Source organism: Lactuca saligna, chromosome 8, assembly GCF_052625555.1.
Source record: "Lactuca saligna cultivar CGN05327 chromosome 8, ASM5262555v1, whole genome shotgun sequence".
NCBI lineage: Eukaryota > Viridiplantae > Streptophyta > Magnoliopsida > Asterales > Asteraceae > Lactuca > Lactuca saligna.
The window spans coordinates 46721202-46738560 of record NC_136424.1 but is presented as its reverse complement, the minus strand read 5'-3'; positions in this window follow the sequence as shown (position 1 = coordinate 46738560).

The window sequence follows — 17359 nt, the reverse complement described above, 5'->3', positions numbered from 1 at the left end:
GAAGGTCAAGGCCGAACATCAGAGACCGCATGGTAAGATGCAGCCGTTGGACATTCCACTGTGGAAATGAGAAGATATCACCATGGATTTTATTACAAAGCTTCCCAGGACCGCGCGTGGAGTGGATTCGATTTGGGTCATCGTGGACCGACTGACCAAGAGTGCTCACTTTATTCCGATTCAGGAGAGCATATCGGCCGAGAAGTTGGCCGATATCTATATCAGGGAAATTGTGGCGCGGCACGAGGTGTCGGTATCGGTGATCTCGGATAGGGATGTACGTTTCACTTCCAAATTTTGGAAGAAGTTTCATGACGAGTTGGGCACTCGATTGCATTTTAGCACCGCCTTTCACCTGCAGACGGATGGTCAGAGTGAGCGGACCATCCAGACTTTGGAGGACATGTTGCGGGCGTGTGTGTTGGATTTCGGTGGTAGCTGGGATACCTATCTTCCCTTGGCTGAGTTCTCCTACAACAACAGCTACCACGCGAGTATTGACCGACCACCATTCGAGATGTTGTACGGGCGGAGGTGCAGAATCCCGATATGTTGGGGTGAAGTTGGCCAGAGAGTCATGGGAAGCACCGAGGTGGTGCTAGAGACGACCGAGAGGATCCAGCAGGTTCGGAGCAGACTTCAGACTGCTCAGAGTTGGCAGAAAAGTTACGCCGATAAGCGTCGATCCGACTTGGAGTTCCAAGTCGGGGATATGGTTCTCCTGAAAGTGTCGCCTTGGAAAGGCGTCATTCGATTCAGGAAGCGGGGAAAGTTGGGCCTAAGATTCATCTGGCCGTTCAGGGTTGTAGCCCGGGTGGGTAAGGTGGCGTATAGACTGGATCTGCCAGCCGAGCTCAGTCAGATCCACAACACTTTCCATGTTTCGCAGCTGCGAAAGTGCCTAGTGGATGATTCAGCGGTGGTACCGTTGGAGGATATTCAGGTTGATGACAACTTGAATTACATTGAGCGCCCAGTCGCAATACTCGACAGGAAGTCGAAGGCTTTGAGGAACAAGAGGGTAGAACTAGTGAAGGTGCAATGGTAGCACCGCAAGGGTTCGAAGTGGACTTGGGAGCCGATGGACGAGATGATGGAGTATTACCCCGAGCTGTTTCAGGATCGAGCAGCAGACTTCGAGGACGAAGTCTAAAATAAGTGGGGGAGATTTGTAGCACCTGGTTTCTGGTATGTGAATTTTATTTGAGTATTTCCCTATTTTAGCCTTGGAATCGGCGAGTCATAGGTCCGACTCGCCGAGTAGGGACGAGACTCAGGACACGTTTAAGTTGGCGACTCGGCGAGTCCATATCCCGGACTCGGCGAGTCACCGCTGCTGGATGAAACCCTAAATTTCAAGGGTTTTCACCCTATTTAAACCCTCATTCTGCCCCAAACTCGTCCCCATTCACCCCCAGAGCTCCCAACATCGTTTATACCCTTATTTGCTTGAGAGATTGAAGTGTTTTGGTGTGTTCTTGAAGATTTTGAGGAGAAAGAAGAGTAGATCAAGAAGAGGAGAAGGAGACCAGGCATCTTTGTGTCATCTCAATGTTTTCCTTGAGGTATAGCTCGTTTCCCCTCTGTTTTCAAGCTTGTAATCTCTTTTAGCTTCATAGAAGTCCTTCTTGAGCTTTTCCCCAAGCTTGTTTGTGCTTTGTGGATTGTAATAAGTTGTTAGCTTTAGATCTAGGCATGATTTAGTCCCTGGAGCTTGGATCTAATGCCTTTTTGGGGTCATATTGCATGAAAGCCCTAGATCTATCTCTTTTGGTGCACTTTGAGCCCTAAAATCCATATTGGTGAATATCTACACGTAAAGTTGGAAACTTTACGTGTGATTTGCATCATAGAAGCCCAGATCTGTGAATGGCATGGACTGGAATCGAGCAAATCAGTGTATATGATGGATGCATGGCTGCGACTCGGCGAGTCGTATATGTGACTCGAAGAGTCTGGTCGCGAGTCACTGAATTGGTCCCTTTATGATGTATCGAGTTGAGCCGTGAGTCACAGGGGGTGACTCGGTGAGTTGGAAGCTGAACTCACCCATGATAGGACTCGGCGAGTCAATGCCCTGACTCGGCGAGTCCAAGGCAATCTTTATAGATCAAGAACAGACTCGGCGAGTTGTTCATACAACTCGGCGAGTCTTAGCATAAGTGTTCTTCGGATGAAGATGAACTCGACGAGTTGTTCATACAACTCGGCGAGTAGGATGAAGAGGTTGAACATCAGTCTAGAAGATGAACTCGTCGAGTCATTGCCTAACTCGACGAGTAGAAACAGGGACTCAGGACAATCGTCTGATAGGGACTCGACGAGTTGGAGAGCCAACTCGGCGAGTCGGGTCAAATGAAAAGTTGACTCTGACTTTGAATTAGAGCTAGACCAGCGGTAAAATGGTCATTTTACCCAAAGGACAGTTAGCAGTGTTTGATTGAGTATGTTGTGGGAATTTCAGCCGGAGGATTTCTGGAGCAGCAACAGTCAGTTAGTTCCCGATCAGTTCAGCAGCTACTTTGAGGTGAGTTACCTTCCAGTAGTGGTGGGTCTAAGGCCACAATGCCGGCCCACCAGTAGGAGACGTATGATAGATGATTGTCTTTGTGATATCATCTAGGTTTTCTATTACCTGATATGTTATATGCTATCATGATACGGTATATGCGATAGTAGTAGAGTTCGGTTGTTAGGATCGCAGGGTAGTCAGACACCCCAGAAACGTCTAACAGTATGTGATGATATGTTTGTATGTTGGCCTGTTATGTTATGCGATAGAGGTAGCGGGAGGGGACTAGTCCCCGAGGATCGGTTGTTAGGACCGATGGGTAGTCAGCACCCCAGAATGGCTTGACATGGGTAGTTAGCACCCCAGAATGGCTTGACACGGGTAGGACGGCACCCCAGAATGGTCGTATGGGTAGGTCGGCACTCCAGAATGGCCGTACCGGGTAGTCAGGCAACCCAGAATAGCCTGGCAGTACGTATGTTATGTGTTTGTATGGTATGTGGTACGTTGGGGGAACTCACTAAGCTTTGTGCTTACGTTTACAGTTTTGTTTTCAGGTACCTCTTCACCGAAGGCGAAGGAGCCGGCGTGGTAGCGGCACATCATACACACACACTGGTTTCCGCATTTACGAGATTCAATGGGATTGTACTCTGATATTTTGATGGGATATATGGTTTGACTTTTTAAAATATGGTTTACAATGTGTTATGGTGTGATCAAACAACGTTTTTATTTATTAATGTTTTCTAAAGTAATATTTTAAAACGAAATTTTCGGGCGTGAAAGTTGGGTCGTTACACTAGCACCCCAAGTGTGATGCCTCAAATGCTTCACACAACACCAAATGCTCTTGGAAAGACTTTTGAGAGAATACACACCTCTTAAAATCGGCCTAGCCCTCTTGTTTCATATGTGTAGCCAATTTTGGTGGAGAATGGAATTCTTATATAGTGTTGACACATCTAGGGTTACACCATGTAAACCCTAATGTGTCATGACTCTTCATTTCCATGACCCATGGGTTTGTAACTCCCATGGAGCATCCTATGGGTGGAACCCAACTTGATAATCCATGGAGCCTCTTAGCCCACTATACAAGATATGGATGATTTACATAATCAACCCATATATTTAATTAGTTATCTTTTGATCACTTAATTAATTCTAAATTAATTCTTGATCAAACTAATCAAATAACATTATTAATATATTAGAACTTATAATATATTAATAATCTCCAAGTGTTATTTCTATCATTTAGTCTATCCAATTGCATGGTGCCATGCAACCCAAATGGGCCATTCCGGGTCGGGTCAAGTACATACCAGAAATAGTTATGGACTTAGACACCTTATCCAACAATACCTTGGGCATCTAAACCTTCTTGATTTTATTCTTGTTCTTCTTCCTTTTCTTATTTCTAGGCTTCATAAACGAATTGTGAATCTGAACAACCTTTTCACCATTCTGAATCTGAACATTAGAAGAAGACCTTTGAACACAATCCTTAGGAGTTTGATAAATCTGAACATCTTGAATTATTGGTTTTTTTTAAGGAACCAATCCTTCAAAGGCATCATCAACACACAAAAAATCATCTACAGTTGTTCCAATAGAACAAAACTCCTTCACTTTCATGATTTTCGAAGATTTACTTTGAGATCCTTCTTCAGAACAACTATATTTGGATTGTGAAGCTTCTGAAAAACTTGAAACACTTGACCCCCCCTCAACAAGATGACCTGGAGTCACTTTTTCTTCAGAAACTTGAAAAACATCATGAACTTTATTAATAACACCAAGAACAACTTCTTTTTCTTTTCTTTCTTTCTCTAAGTTCTGTTGTATTTTCTCTAAAAGTAAGTATTCTTTAATAATGATAAAATTTTTTTAACAAATCTTTACTTCCTCTACACGATTACTTTTAAATCCACAACTAGAAATCTATGTGAAATCACCAATCTTCTCATCAACATAGAGATTATACATCTCAATGGCATTCTTCAACATAGATTATTCAGGAATATCCTAAAACAATTATGTCACACCCCCAAACCAAGGATGGCGGAAACGTCCGGGGGTGGAGGACTTCATGTACAGTATCACAACAACGAATATAATAGTGCTCAAAGTAAATACAACCACCATAAATATAATTGTAAAAGTTACACCAAAGTATATGTTTACATGTTTCAAAAACAATTACATTATGATGACAAAAATAAATTGTTGACGGTTTAACGTCCCATCCTCAAAGCGATGAAGTTTTCCTGTTTCACTGATTTCCTGAGAATACAAGTAGTTTTGAAAAGTGTCAACAATTAAGTTGGTGAGTTCATAAGAGTTTTGTTGAAGTAGAAACCATTTGTCTTGTAAAATCGATATAGTTTGATTTGCAAAAAATCCAATATTTTCTTAGTTAAGTGTGAATAGAAATATTCCTTTATGATGCATTAATGAACCCTAGAATGACCCGTAGAGTTCCTCTATAATCGTCCAGCGTATATAAGTTATATAAGGTTTAAATTAGATAAAACGTTGAATATAGTGGGTCTGACCTAGGTCCACAACCAAACAAGGAACAGGAGATGAGGCAGGCACCACTAATTCTAGGTCAATCGAGACAAAATTCTTATAAGACTCAAACATGTACGCTCAGCGATTATAGTTGAAGTCTAACAGTTCTAGATGCAATATAGTTTTAATATCATAATAACTATCTTAAGTGAACACCCGACACTTTGTATTTGTACCCCTTTTTATATAAAAACCGGCACTTTGTATTTGTACCCCTTTTTGTATATAAACCCGGCAGACTGGTCCGGATTGGTGTTTGAAATGATAGGCAGTTTTGTAAAATTCACCATAAATTGTAGAAAAATCGTGTGGAGATGTGCAAGTAGTCATTTTAAAGCTAAGAACTTGAACTATTTGCATCTTGTACAGTTTTGAAAAATAAAATGTTTAAGTTGTCCAAAACAGTCAGTGAATGGAGTTGAACTTTTCTGATGAAGGCTGTTAGAAAAATTTAGTTATATTCTTGGTGTTTTAACTTGTATACCCCCCCTGAAAACTTGAGAAGACATGAAAATGTAGGGGTATGAACTCACCTTGAGTGATTTCAGTAGATAAGTGTTGAAGAAGAGAAGTGTTCAACCCAAGAACACTTGAAGAATCACTTGAAGATTCGAAGCTCTAACACTAATATGATGGAGTTTGTGTAAGATATTCATGATTTGAGTAGAATGAAGTCAAATAATCATAAGGATGATGAATTATACTTACTAAGAGTGGAAGAACACTTGAAAATCAGCCTTGAATCTCGAAATTGTAGTGGGAAAAGTTTGAGAGAAAAGTGGTGTTTGATACTTAGTGAAATGAGGGCAAATGAGAGAAAATGAGGAGAGAGGATGTTTGTTCCAGCTCTAAAAACGTGGGAATGAGTGTAAATTGAGTGTGAGGGACATTGAAGTTGTAACAACGCAAATTTTCAAACAAATTTTTCATTTCAAATAAAGTGACTTTATTCAATTAAATATAATTATTCCAAGTTTTATGTCAAAATACAATCATAAAATCCTCAAGATCTCAAAATATCGAACAGTGTGTACGTATCATGCCGACGCCTTCCCACGGTCCTCGCTAGTACCTGAAACACATACATAACAACTGTAAGCATAAATGCTTAGTGAGTTCCCCAGTATACTATTTACACATATACGCCTTTCCAGGCCCTGACCTTCCGGTCCACAACGCAACGCCTTCCGGCCCGTAATATAATCGCCTTCCGGCCCATAACATATTCGCCTTCCGGCCCATAACACATTGCCTTCCGGCCCATAACAAATTGCCTTCCGGCCCATAAACATACACAACACATAATACAATTAACTTACCGCATATAGCACACATATCACAAATATCACATATCATATCCGACCTTCCGGTCACACAGTCAAACCCTTCCGGGTACAGTATAGTGAGAAGACTCACCTCGTGGATAATGAAAGCTAGCAACTCCTGAAATCACTCGTACTCGATCCGCCGAGCTACAGACTCCCTGAATATCATATATCCCTTATTAACACTTTTATCTTTCAAGACAACTGACCCTAAGAATTCACGTATAGGTCAACTCTGATCAACGGTCCGGTCAACTTGACCGGACTCGGCGAGTACTATGGTGACTCGGCGAGTCTAGATGTCCTCACCAATTCCTGATGTTCCCTTTCTACTCGTCGAGTATCCCTCTCGACTCGACGAGTTCCTCGTGGAAGAATCGCGGGGCTACCCCGACTCCACTCGCCGAGTCTGAAGAACAGCTCGACGAGTCCTAGTTAATCTCCAAGCTACTCGCCGAGTCTGTTCATTGGACTCGGCGAGTCCATGCCATGCAGTCGATCAAACTGCTTCCTGAGATCAGTATTGTCCCGACCATTCATAGGTCTGGTCCTCCTAAGTTGGTCCATCACGTAAGGCCTTCATTTAGATGCTCATGCTACACCCCAAGACTTATAATTTACATTTTAACTTAAGGCATAAGGATTCCAATCCAAAACCTCTATTGATTCCCGAAATATATACAAGCATGGGACATTCTGGACCTCTAAAGGTCCTAATACAGGGCTACAATCGCTTGGGGAACAAGGGTAACATCCAATCTAGCCACAAAAGGGTTCCATAAACCCTAAATCCATATACACATCAACATGGAAGAATGTAATTCGATTTATTACCTGAATAACGTGTTCTCTCTGTGTCCCCAACCCTCAGAACGTGACTTCTCTTGTTGTTCCCTTCACCAAGCCTTCTCTTCCTTGCACAACAACTCTTCCAACTCAACAATGGTCTTCAACCTTGCTCCAGATGCACACAATCGGATTAGGGTTCTTCTAAGAAAGCTAAAACGAACAATGACGGCCTATAAGTCCCTTTTATACGTCCCAAAACTGAACGGCTAGGGTTTTCGCTGAACAGCGCAGACTCGCCGAGTCCATATCTAGACTCGTCGAGTCCAGTCGCGAACCCGCGACCAAGTCTGCGGTCCTACTCGGCGAGTCTGGCTCCAACTCGCCGAGTCCCCTCTTAAAACACCCTAAAAACATGATTATAACAATACCTGAAATTCCGGGCTGTTACAACTCTCCCCCAATAGGACTAGACTTCGCCCTCAAAGTCTCACTCTGCAAATAACTCCGGATGCTACTCCTGCATCTCACGCTCCGGCTCCCAAGTCATCTCCGATCCTTTCTGGTGTTGCCACTGAACCAACACCAGAGGTACCTCCTTGTTCCTCAGAACCTTAATCTTCCGATCCCTGATGGCCACTGGTCTCTCGGTGTAATTCAGGCTCGCATCCACCTGAATATCCTCTAATGGAACCACTGCCGATTCATCGGATATACACTTCCTCAACTGCGATACATGAAAAATATTGTGGATATGTCCCAACTCTGCTGGCAACTCCAACCGATAGGCTACCCGGCCTACCCTTGCAATCACACGAAATGGACCTATAAACCGGGGCCCCAACTTGCCCCTCTTCCTGAACCGGATCACTCCTTTCCAAGGAGAACCCTTCAGGAGAACGAAGTCGCCAACCTGAAATTCAAGCTCGGACCGACGTCTGTCCGCATAACTCTTCTGTCGGCTCTGGGCGGTCAATAACCTCTGTCTAACCTGCTGAATCTGCTCTGTCGTCTGAAGTACGATCTCTGTACTGCCCATCACTCTCTGTCCCACCTCTCCCTAGCAAATGGGGGTCCGAAATCTCCTACCATACAACAACTCAAAAGGTGGCATACCAATGCTCGAATGATGGCTGTTGTTGTAGGAAAACTTTGCCAAGGGTAAATATGCATCCCAGCTACCCCCAAAATCTAACACACACGCTCGAAGCATGTCCTCCAGTGTCTGAATCGTCCGCTCGCTCTGACCGTCTGTCTGGGGATGGTATGCGGTACTAAAATGCAGTTTAGTACCCAGCTCCTCATGGAATTTCTTCCAGAACCTGGAAGTGAACCGTACATCACGGTCCGAAACAATTGAGATCGGCACTCCATGCCGAGATACTACTTCCCTCACGTATATCTCCGCCAACTTCTCCGCTGATGAACTCTCGCTGATGGCAAGGAAGTGTGCACTCTTCGTCAACCTATCCACAATCACCCAAATTGCATCGACTCCACTGGCAGTTCTCGGCAATTTGGTGATGAAATCCATAGTAATCTGTTCCCACTTCCACTCAGGAATCTCCAAAGGCTGCAACTTGCCATGCGGTCTCTGGTGCTCGGCCTTAACTCTACGGTAGGTCAAGCACCTCTCAACGAACCAGGCAACGTCTCTCTTCATACAGGGCCACCAGTATTCCTTCCTCAAGTCCAAATACATCCTCGTAGCACCGGGATGGATCGAGAATTTCGATCTGTGAGCCTCTTCCATCAAAGTAACACGCGTACCGCCCACGAACGGTACCCAAATCCTACCCTGAAACGTCAAAAGTCCTCGTCCATCCTTAACGAACTCTGAAATTAACCCAACGACCCGCTCTTTCTTCTGCATCTCGGATCTCACAGCCTCGGCCTGTACCCCACAAATAGCATCCAATACCGGAGTCATCACCGTCAGTCTCAGACATACATCTCGCAATGGAGTGCTCTCCGCCTTGCGGCTCAATGCATCGGCTACCACATTAGCCTTGCCCGGGTGGTACAAGATTTCATAGTCATAATCTTTGACCACATCCAACCACCTCCTCTGACGCATATTTAGGTTGGGTTGATCCATCAAATACTTCAAACTCTTATGGTCCGTGTATATCGTACATCGAACCCCATACAGGTAGTGACGCCAAATCTTGAGAGCGAACACTACTGCCCCCAACTCTAAATCATGCGTGGGATATCTCGCCTCATGAGGCTTTAGCTGCCTCGATGCATAAGCTATCACATGACCTCTCTGCATCAATACTGCGCCCAGTCCCGAAATCGATGCGTCGCAATATACGACAAAATCTTCCATCCCTTCCGGGAGAGCTAATATCGGGGCTTCGCACAGCCTCTGGCGAAGTGTCTCAAAGGAAGTCTGTTGCTCGGGTCCCCATAAGAATGCAACACCCTTCCGAGTCAATCTGGTGAGCGGCACTGCGATCTTGGAGAAGTCCTTAATAAACCTCCGATAGTACCCCGCCAACCCAAGGAAACTCCTGATCTCAGAAGGTGACTTCGGTACCTCCCAACTCATCACAGCCTCAACCTTGGCCGGATCGACCAATATCCCTGCCTGATTAACAACATGTCCAAGAAATTGGACCTCCCGCAACCAGAAGTCACCTTTGGAGAACTTTGCATATAGCCTCTCCGACCTCAGTACCTCAAGGACCTCCCGCAAATGTTCCTCATGCTGCTCTCTAGATCGCGAATACACTAGGATGTCGTCGATAAATACAATCACTGACCGATCCAACATCGGCCTGCATACCCTGTTCATGAGGTCCATGAACACATCCGGGGCATTGGTGAGCCCGAAAGGCATCACCACAAACTCATAATGCCCATATCGCGTCCTAAATGTTGTCTTCTGGACGTCCTCATCCCGCACTCTTACCTGATGGTACCCTGACCTCAGGTCGATCTTGGAAAACCAAGATGCCCCTTGCAACTGATCGAATAAGTCATCGATCCTCGGTAACGGGTAACGGTTCTTGACCGTTACTTTGTTCAACTCCCGGTAATCAATGCACATCCGGTGTGAACCATCCTTCTTCTTGACGAACAGAATAGGTGCTCCCCACGGCGAGCTGCTCGGCCGAATAAATCCCTTCCCCAGCAACTCCTGGAGTTGCGAGGACAACTCTTGCATCTCTGGAGGTGCGAGACGGTAAGGCACCTTCGCAATAGGCGCGGCCCCCGGAATCAGATCGATACCAAACTCCACTTGCCTCGCAGGAGGTACTCCCGGCAGCTCCTCGGGAAAAACATCTGGAAACTCACGCACCACTGGGACCTCCTCCACTGACCTCGGTCTCTCGGAAGCCTCCCGCGTATCCATCACATATGCCACAAAACCCTTACATCCCTGCTGTAGACATTGCCTCGCCCTAGCGGCCGAACAAAAAGCTGATCCCGAACGAGTACCCTCGCCGTACACCGTAAGAACTCCCCCACTAGGGTCTCGTATAGTCACCAGCTGACGCTCACAGTCGATGACAACGCTGAATCGGCTCAACCAGTCCATGCCCACGATGACACAGACATCACCCATCGCAATAGGAATCAGGTCAATTGGAAACTCAACCCCGAAAATCTCTAGCACGCATCCCCGAAGAACCTCCGTGGCACAAACCACCCTCTCGGCCGCTATCGAAACGCTCAGGGGCCGACTTAGCAACTCACGACTAATGCTGATATGCTGACTAAAAGCTAAAGATACTAAGGACCTACTCACACCCGAGTCAAATAACACTAGAGCAGGCATAGAGTTCACAAGAAAAGTACCTACACATATATTAACATAAGCATAACATTTCGACTTTAAATAAATACGTGAATTACAGCATACCTGCCACAACATCGGGCGCAGCGCGGACCTCCTCCGCAGTCAGCTGAAAGGCTCTCCCGCGAGCCCTCGGGGCCTCGACCTTCGCCGGTCGAGTCTCAGTAGTCCTGGCAGTAGGTGTAGATCCCTGACGAAGCTGAGGGCACTCGGCCTTCCGATGGCCTGTCTGGTTGCAATGAAAACAAACCATAAACCCCTTAGGACAATCCCTGGCAATGTGTCCCTCCTTGCCACACTTGTAGCAACCACCAGCTCGACACGCCCCATCGTGCCCCTTGCCGCACTTTCCGCAAATACGGCCCTTCGGACCTCCCGTCCTCAAATCGGCGGACTTGGTTCGCTTGGCTGCCGGTGCACCTGCCGAGACTCGGCCTCCTCCCTGGCCTGGGTCTCCACCTCGATCTCGCGCTTCCTGGTGGTCGCCTGAAGCTCAGTAAAAGTACGATAGGTGGAGATCGACACAAACTCCCGGATATCCCTCCTCAAAACACCCAAGTACCGGCTCATCCGCGACTGCTCTGTAGACACCAGCTCGGGGCAGAACATCGCCCTCTCATGAAACTTCCGCGTGACCAACGCAACCGAATCAGTACCCTGCTTAAGGGTCAAGAACTCCTGAATCAATCGTTCCCTCTCCACTGGGGGAACGTACTCGTCCCTGAACATGGCAGTAAACTTCTCCCATGTCACTGTTGTAACCTCCGCCAAAGTGAAGTTCGCCGTCACGAACTTCCATCAATCCTTCGCTCCCAGACGGAGCTGGTTCAAAGCGAACCGTACCCTCAGGTGCTCCGGGCATGAGCAAGTATAGAAGCACCCTTCAATATCGGCGATCCACCTCATCGCAGCAATCGGATCCTGCGTCCCATCGAACTCAGGGGGTTTCGTGGTGCTGAATTCCCGGAATAGCAACGAGTCGCCCCCTTGTGGCCTGGCAGCGGCAGCGGCTACAGCTTCAGTCAGTGCGGCGTACCGCTCTTCGAACGTCTCCATCAGGGTGGTCTTAATAGACCCAAACATCTCCGGGATCTCAGCCCGGATCGCTGCAGCTACCTCCTCCTGAATCATCTGACGAATATCCTCGTCGCTCACACTGCTCGAACTCGCCCCGTGGCGTGTCGTAACCATGATGTCTCTGAAATACATCATAAAATTATCAGAGACTCCATCAAGTACAATTGTACTCGATAACGCAACCCTACTCAGTCTCCGATATCCAGGGATTCTTACTTGGGTCTCCCACCGACCCGGTGTCTTCGGTAGTACGGGCACAATACTACCGACCACACCGTATCAGCATTCGTCCCAAATCTTCCTCCCCAAACCCCGAATAGTGAGTACTCTACTTTTGATATGCACTATCTACCTGCACGCTATCAAATACCTCATATCGGCAAACTCCCTAGACTAAGGCATCACAAATCAGGCCACTCTAGTCCTATCATGAATACCTAGTCTTCTAGCATGCATAACAATTCATAATTCATTGCATAACATAACATTGTAAGGTATTCTGGGGATCTTTACCGTTCGGGCGCTGGCTGATCGTACACACTGCTTCTTTCTTGTTTACCACATTATCATTTATAAAAGTTTATGCCTTTATTTTTAAAAATTTTCCTCGAATCCTCGGTTTGAGTTCAGTTACACCCGAAGGTACACCCGAATCCCTCAAACCAAGGCTCTGATACCAATTGTAACAACGCAAATTTTCAAACAAAATTTTCATTTCAAATAAAGTGACTTTATTCAATTAAATATAATTATTCCAAGTTTTATGTCAAAATACAATCATAAAATCCCCAAGATCTCAAAATATCGAACAGTGTGTACGTATCACGCCGGCGCCTTCCCACGATCCTCGCTAGTACCTGAAACACATACATAACAACTGTAAGCATAAATGCTTAGTGAGTTCCCCAGTATACTATTTACACATATACGCCTTTCCAGGCCCTGACCTTCCGGTCCACAACGCAACGCCTTCCGGCCCGTAATATAATCGCCTTCTGGCCCATAACATATTCGCCTTCCGGCCTATAACACATTGCCTTCCGGCCCATAACAAATTGCCTTCCGGCCTATAAACATACACATCACATAATACAATTAAATTACCGCATATAGCACACATATCACAAATATCCATATCATATCCGACCTTCCGGTCACACAGTCAAACCCTTCCGGGTACAGTATAGTGAGAAGACTCACCTCGTGGATAATGAAAGCTAGCAACTCCTGAAATCACTCGTACTCGATCCGCCGAGCTACAGACTCCCTGAATATCATATATCCCTTATTAACACTTTTATCTTTCAAGACAACTGACCCTAAGAATTCACGTATAGGTCAACTCTGGTCAACGGTCCGGTCAACTTGACCGGACTCGGCGAGTACTATGGTGACTCGGCGAGTCTAGACGTCCTCACCAATTCCTGACGTTTCCTTTCTACTCGTCAAGTATCCCTCTCTCGACGAGTTGCTCGTGGAAGAATCGCGGGGCCACCCCGACTCCACTCGCCGAGTCTGAAGAACAGCTCGACGAGTCCTAGTTAATCTCCAAGCTACTCGCCGAGTCTGTTCATTGGACTCGGCGAGTCCATGCCATGCAGTCGATCAAACTGCTTCCTGAGATCAGTATTGTCCCGACCATTCATAGGTCTGGTCCTCCTAAGTTGGTCCATCACGTAAGGCCTTCATTTAGATGCTCATGCTACACCCCAAGACTTATAATTTACATTTTAACTTAAGGCATAAGGATTCCAATCCAAAACCTCTATTGATTCCCGAAATATATACAAGCATGGGACATTCTGGACCTCTAAAGGTCCTAATACAGGGCTACAATTGCTTGGGGAACAAGGGTAACATCCAATCTAGCCACAAAAGGGTTCCATAAACCCTAAATCCATATACACATCAACATGGAAGAATGTAATTCGATTTATTACCTGAATAAAGTGTTCTCTCTGTGTCCCCAACCCTCAGAACGTGACTTCTCTTGTTGTTCCCTTCACCAAGCCTTCTCTTCCTTGCACAACAACTCTTCCAACTCAACAATGGTCTTCAACCTTGCTCCAGATGCACACAATCGGATTAGGGTTCTTCTTAGAAAGCTAAAACGAACAATGACGGCCTATAAGTCCCTTTTATACGTCCCAAAACTGAACGGCTAGGGTTTTCGCTGAACAGCGCAGACTCGCCGAGTCCATATCTGGACTCGTCGAGTCCAGTCGCGAACCCGCGACCAAGTCTGCGGTCCGACTCGGCGAGTCTGGCTCCAACTCGCCGAGTCCCCTCTTAAAACACCCCAAAAACATGATTATAACAATACCTGAAATTCTGGGCTGTTACAGAAGTGACCTAGGTAAGGTGGGGAGGTGTGGTTAGTCAAAGAGTGGGTGTGGGGTGGTTGCTTGTGACATTGGATAAGACAAAGTCAACACTCCACCTTTAATAATTCACCCATTTGATTTTTATTATTAAAATAATGATTTTCATCAAAATATGTTTAAATTATGAATATTTAGAGTTTATTATGTTAAAATATAATTTCTGGAGAAAATCCCGCTTTAAAATCACGAAAAACGGGCTTAAAATGTTAAAAATATCAAAAGTGGGCTAAAAGTGACAAATTTCCGAATTCTGGCCGAGGTTCGGCGTTCTGATGCTGAAACCGAGAGGAGGGAGGGTAGAAACCGAGAGGGGAGAAGGGAGAGAGCAGGAACCAAGAGTGGAGAAGAGGGAGGGCAGGAACCGAGAGGGGGGAGGAGAGAACAGAGAGGCGCGAAGAGACAGAGAGGAAAGAAGGAGCAGAGACCGAGAGGCGGGAAGAGAGAGCAGAGACCGAGAGGCGGGTAGAGACAGAGAGTGAAGAAGCGACAGAGACGGCGACAGAGACAGAGCAAGAAGCGAACAGATGAGGCGACAGAGACAGAGCGAGAGAAGGGAACAGAGAGGAGAGAAGGAGCAGAGACCGAGAGGGGCAGAGACCGAGGCTCGGTCTCGCATGCCTCAGCCAACAGAGGCTCGGTTCTGGTCCTAAGAGGCCTCTCTTCTTGGTTTCGGTTCCTAAAGCCTATTTTTCTCGTTTTCGCCCCGTTTTAAGCCGTTTTTGACCCGGTTAAGGGTCGGAATGACCCGAATGATTCTAAAAAGTTACGGGAAACTTTTGGGAGAGATTTGGGAGAGATTTCTCACACTTGGAGAGATTTGGGAGAGATTTGACATTCTTGGGGAGATTTCCCATACAAAGAGATTTTTGCGAGAGATTTCACATACTTGGAGAGATTAGGGAGAGATTTGACATTCTTGGAGAGATTTCTCATACAGAGAGATATTTGAGAGAGATTTCACATACTTGGAGAGATTTAGGAGAGATTTGATATTCTTGGAGAGATTTCTCATACAAGGAGACTTTTGGGAGAGGTTTCACATACTTAGAGAGATTTCAAATAGAGAGAGATAAAGTGAAAACAATTGAGAGAGGTTTCGAGTGTGGCATTTGTAAGTGTCTGGCTTCGCAAGGCAAGGTCCGTAAACCCTGTTAAGCCTTGTTTAAGGATCCTACACACTCCCGATGAGTAAGCACCATTGTTTTATCGGTTTGGTTTGCCACTTACCGCAGCTTTTAGGTTAAAGAGATCTAGTTGTACGTACTTTTCGATTTATGTTTTCTTATCAGAATAGCAAGTTGTTTAGTAAATGCTGAACGTAAATCCTAGTACACAAGGGTTAGTTGAGTTGACTTGTTGACTTTATTTGACTTTGAATTGACCAGAATTTGACGGTTGTCACATCATCCCCACGTTAAAGGGAATTTCGTCCCGAAATTTTGCAGTTCGAATGGGGATCCAAGAATTTAGAGGAAAGATGGGGGAAACCTTTCGTAGTGCAAGAAATTGATTATGGTGAGGAAAAACTCGCCCGATGTCACATGATTATTACTATGCATGCTTTAATCGATGATAGATTTAACATATAAAGAAATTAGGGTTTTAAATGTCGATGTTAGAAACACGTACTGATAGTTGCGGGCAGTTCCGGGGTGGTTTCTCCCTCGGTGATTGCAAGCACCCTTCCACCACCACCGGCATCTCTTGTTGTTGGGAATTCCCTTTTAAAGTGACCCGTTTCTCCACACTTGTAACAGGTTGGGCTTACTCCATAGCCAGGGACCTGGTTGATGGGTCGTGCTGGTGCCTTACAGAAACGAACAGTGTGCCCCTCTCTGTCGCAGTTTTTGCAACGCATCTTTCGGCAAGCCCCGGTGTGGTGGAAGTTACACTTGTTGCATTTCGGAAGGGTTCCAGCATATGGTTTCATGGGAGTTGGCGTGGTGAGGGTTGTGGCAGCATGAACAACAAAGATCTGTTGCTTCTTAGCGAGGCCTTGGGCTGATTGGTCCTTCTTGTTGTCCCAAAACTTTCTTTCGCTGTTCCTTCCTCTTGCTTGGGTAAGGGTGGTTGTTATAGTGTCATGGTTGGCATGATGGTCAATGAGTTGTTGTGCTAACTCCTTGGCGCTGTCGAAGGTAGTTGTTCTTGAGGCCAGCACGCTATCTTGAATTTCGGGGGACAATCCCCAGAGGTATCGCTCCAACTTTTTGTCTTCCGGGGTGACCATAGCAGGACACAGGAGTGCTAGATCACAAAATCGGTTGGTGTAAGTTGTAAGGTCGGAGCCTGCCATTCTGAGATTCCATAGTTCTTGCTCCAGCTTTTGCACTTCACCTCTTGAGCAATATTCCTTCAGCATCATCTTCTTTAAGTCCTCCTAACTTAACGAGTTAGCCACTGCAAGCGTAAGCGACTTAACTCTGCCGTTCCACCAAGTGAGAGCTCTTCCGATGAAGGTGAATGTCGCGTACTTGACTTTGCTCGCTTCGGGGCAAGCACAAATCTCAAAGATTGCTTCGGTTCTCTCGAACCATTGAATTAGTGCGAGGACACCCCCACTTCCATCGAAGGAATCGGGTTTGCCATTTGTGAAGTCCTTGTAAGTGCATTCCCTTGTGCGTCCTGCACTATCCCCGTGGTTAGGGTTTGTGGCTCCAGATCCAGCACCACCAGTGCTATTTGTGCCAATTTGTGACATTGTAGCTACCACGGCTGCTGTTACTGCAGCTTGGAACATTTCGGGATCAAACTGAGGAGGTAGCGTCGGAGGTGGTGGCGCTGTGCTGCTCGAAGGTCTGGGTCTTTTCCTTGGTGGCATCATTCTGTCATGAGTTTGCAAAAAAAATGATTAGATGGTAAGTTTCTACTAGTAAAGACAAGTCAGTTG